Below are 4685 nucleotides of genomic sequence, written 5' to 3' on the forward strand. Positions count from 1 at the left end.
TGCTAAATAGGATAGATTTCAAACAGATCCAGCAGCTCAAAATTGAGTGTTGTGAGCCATCAGCAGCAGAAGAAATGTATACAACCGCAATCTGTAACCTCAAAGCCTGGCCTATCCCCCACTCTACCATTATCACCAAGCCAGGGGATCAACCCTGATTCAGTGATGAGTGCAGGAGGGCATGCCAGGAGCAACACCAAGCATATCTAAAAGTGTGGTGTCAACCTGCTGAAGTTACAACACAGGACTACTTTGTGCCAAACAGCATAAGCAGCAGGTAACAGACAAAGCTAAGCAATCCCACAACCAATGGATCTGATCTAAGCCATGCAGTCCTGGAACATCTGGTCGTGAATGGTGATGGATAATTAAACAACTAAAGACTTCTTTCATAATCCTCTAATGATTGTGTTGAACAGATTTCAATCTATTCCAGCCAAGTTCTAAATGCTTCTTTCACATTGTTAAAATCTAAAGCCATTATTTTTGCTCTTCTCTTCAAGCCTGATAGTGAATGTAATCGAATATGATTACTTTTCCCAAGATCCTCCTTTCTTACCAGGTTGATCACTATATCTGGTTCATGAACTCATAACTAAATTGCCGTTGCCTGCACTCCTGTTGGATTGAAACCTGCACAATAACTCAAGATTTAGGGTGTTCCTTGAATGTTGCAAGATATTTCAAAACATTTTGTGATAAGGAGCAAAGAGAAATTATTCATGCATTTCATCAAGAAAGAAGGGGGTGTTTGTGTGGCAAATCAAAAGTTTGGTGAAAGAGGAGAGTTTTCAGATAGCTTCTTAAAGTAGGATGTCAAGATGAAATGATGGGGGTAGATAGTTGCATGTCCCATTATGGCTGGATAAATACTGGAGCAGGCGGAGAGAGGCATTGTGGAGCATTCTGAGGAGTAGAGGCTGTGTCTGGCGATTGGAGGAAAGAGAAGATCCAATGTAGAGTAGAGCGAGGCCACACCACAGAAAGAGTTGAAAACGAGGATGAGAATTTTGAAATCAGTATACTGGTGCATAGAGAACGTGTATGACTTGAAGAAGACATGGTGTTTGGAGTGTGCCCTTCACTATCCACTCACTATCACTCACTATCCACTCAGGAGTGAACTGTGGCGCCTTGGCAAGATTGGAAGCTTCTGAAGAATTATGGCAGGAAGCTGAACTAGAAAAACATTAAAGAGATCAAGCCTCGAGATAGTGAAGGTGTTAAAGAAATTTCAAATAATTAGAGATTCAAGACACTAATAAAACTACAAGCACGAAGTGAAATGACTTAAGATCAGACTTACAGACTAATAAAGGTACTGTCTGCATAAAGACACATATAATCACAGTAAGAGATTTAAACAAGAGGTTTGAACAAGTATTTCTGATTTAAACATGTATTTTGGATTTTAAAAGGTATTTCAGATGTACTTTAAAATGGTCTGTGCACTTTAGCCAAAAGCAGGCTGCCCAACAGCATAATGGGATGAAGACTTAGTGAGACGAACCACATTCTTTGCAATAATGCAACCACAAAACCTGTATATTCTTATCAGGATAAGTTACGGACAGTACGGTTTCCCAAAGCCATAGAATGAATAGAGCTGTTCAGTCTGTACTGATAAGAAAGTGCTTCTCAGCCATGGGAATATCAACTGTCTGACTTGACCATTGATCTAATTGAGAGTTGGTGAGGACAGAACATTTGAACTCTATAGCAACACGTCAGTGGCTGCCAAGCAACAGGGGGAAGAAGCATCCAGATTCTACGGACCAATGAAATCCCATGATGTCAGAGGGTAGAGTGTAATTGGCTAAGGTATATGACAACTGTTAACAATGATTTATTTGTATTAATGATGACTGGTTCATAACTAATGGGAAGGCGGGAAAAGCGAACTTGAAAATGTGTAATTGTCCTGTCTGATATATTGTAACTTCAGAGTGGTATTGGAATGCTCAGGACCTTCTCTCAGAGAGGTGTTGGACTGTCCAATGTTATCTCTCCCAGCGATCGTTGGTCAAATAAAGACACGTCTTTCACCAGGATACTGACTTTGCGAGTCTTTGTATTAGCTGAAGTTTTGGCATTACTTAGACTCTGAAAAAAACCCCAAGGCATGTATTGGGTTCTAACAGTGGAAAAGGTGAGGTACAGGAGAGTCAAGTTTTGGAAATGGAAAGAAGTAGTTTTAGTGAAATGTGGGAACATTAGCTGAACCTCAGGTAGTACATGTCATTATTCAGTGTAAGATTGTAGGTGGATAGTCAATGGAGTTTCATTGAGAGGATCAAAATAGAGAGGGACTCAACGAGGACAGCCACAGATTTTCCACTGTTCAGCTAGGGGAAGTCTTGCTCATCTGGGTTCTGCATATCGGTTAGGAAATTTGAGGGCGAAGCATCAGCATTTGGGTCAGCGAAGGGGGCAGAAAGATACAGCTAGTGGTCATTGGCATATATATGGAAGCTGACTGCTTTGGAAAACGATATGGAGGTTGAAATATATTCTTCGTACAAGCCTCCTGATTTGTATATACATCCATGACTTTATTAAATCATCACTGGCTTTAAAACATTCTCACTCGTATTTTTCCTTCTTTTCTTGTTCTTTAGTCCCATCAATGGTGATTCACCGACTGACTATTCTCACTTTGTTCATTCCTTTTTATCACCAAGGTAACATCTGCTACTATTGTGACCAACCATCCCCATTTCTCTCTATTCATTCTAATTCATGATTTATTTCTTTGGTGGGGTGAATAAACCATAAAATCTAGGCAGTGAGAAGTTACCCTGGGTTTTCACTCTTTGTAGTTTCAACACCCTGCTACCACAGAGGACAGGGCTTTTCGTGCATTCTTTCTATGTGGATATCTGTAGTGAGGTGCTGTCATCTATTGGAATTCCCATTCAATTAGGTGTCCATTGTTTCTACCATATTCCTTGCATGGAGCAGATTCCCAGAATCTAGGCCTGTCAGAAGTGGGCCCTATGGATTTGCAAAGTGGAATTTTCCAAAGTAAAATCATCGATCTGTGATCCAATAGAAAAGCAGTGACTTCAACATTAAGTTCAGCAGCCATATTCCTCCTCTCTCCAACCTCCACCCTCCACAGTTTACACTGGCTGGCCTCTCTCCATACATATGCTCATATACATCTCCAAACTTTGGGATGAAGTTTAACAGGAATTCGTGGGACAGTTTGAAGTTCTTCCCTTTGTAGGTACTTCCAAAAGGGCCTCTGGAGAAATTTCAGGGCTGTTTCCTGAAATATTCACCCACCCTGCAGCCAGGTTTTATTATAGGTGCCACCTAAAGTCAGTTGGCAGGATTTATATCTATTTACATCTATTTATATTTATATATTTATATCGATAATATTTGCGATATTTGAGGCATTCTTTGGTTGATTGCTTTCCTCTCTGTTTTGTCAGCAATGGATGCTATTGCTTCTAAGTCAGTGATGGGCAACTTAGGCCAGTGAGTGGGCCACATAAATTGCCCTCCTTCATCTCAGTGGGCCGCAAGATTGAAATCGGGCTTGTTCACTGACCACGACCCCATGAATAAGATTAATTACATTGAAGATACACTGAATATTTTGTAAGTTATAGAAAATGCATATATCTTTTATATATTAATAGAACTATCATCAACTTCAAGTGGTAAAAACAAAATAAATATTTGAACTTTGAAGGCAGAGGGAGCACACGGCTCCCACAAGTCAATGTTGCGTGCAGTCAGCATGCATCTCACTTCACTTGCCGCTGAATTACATGCATATCACTTCAGTCATACTGACAGGAAAAAAGCTACGTGGACGGAAATCGGCAGACTGTGGCAAACCTGTACGTGGACAATAGTCAACAAAACATCTTGTGAGTCACACTCAGAACATAGATGGGCCACATGTGGCTCTGGGCTGCAGGTTGCCCACCACTGCTCTAAGTTGTCACTATGCCAGTGGAAACAACTTCCCTGCTTCTATCTTATCTATTCCCTTCATAATCTTATATGTTTCTATAAGATCTCCCCTCATTCTTCTGAATTCCAATGAGTATAACCCCAGTCTACTCAATCTCTTCTCATAAGCCAACCCTCTCAACTCTGGAATCAACCTAGTGAATCTCCTCTGCACCCCCTCCAGTGCCAGTATATCCTTTCTCAAGTAAGGAGACCAAAATTGTACACAGTACTCCAGATGTGGCCTCACCTGCACATTATACAGCTGCAACATAACCTCGCTGTTTTTAAACTCCATCCCTCGAGCAATGAAGGACAAAATTCCATTTGCCTTCTTAATTACCTGCTGCACCTGCAAACCAACTCCTGGAGATTCTTGCACAAGGACACCCAGGTCCCTCCGCACAGCAGCATGCTGCAATTTTTTACCATTTAAATAATAGCCCATTTTGCTGTTATTCCTACCAAAATGGATGACCTCACATTTACCAACATTGTACTCCATCCGCCAGACCCTCGCCCACTCACTTAGACTATCTATATCCCTTTGCAGATTTTCAGCATCCTCTGCACATTTTGCTCGGCCATTCATCTTCGCGTCATCTGCGAATTTTGACACACTACACTTGGTCCCCAACTCCAAATCATCTATGTAAATCATAAACAATTGCGGTCCCAACACTGATCCCTGAGGCACACCACTAGTCACTGATCAC

This window comes from Mustelus asterias, chromosome 10, assembly GCF_964213995.1.
Source record: "Mustelus asterias chromosome 10, sMusAst1.hap1.1, whole genome shotgun sequence".
Classification (NCBI taxonomy): Eukaryota; Metazoa; Chordata; class Chondrichthyes; order Carcharhiniformes; family Triakidae; genus Mustelus; species Mustelus asterias.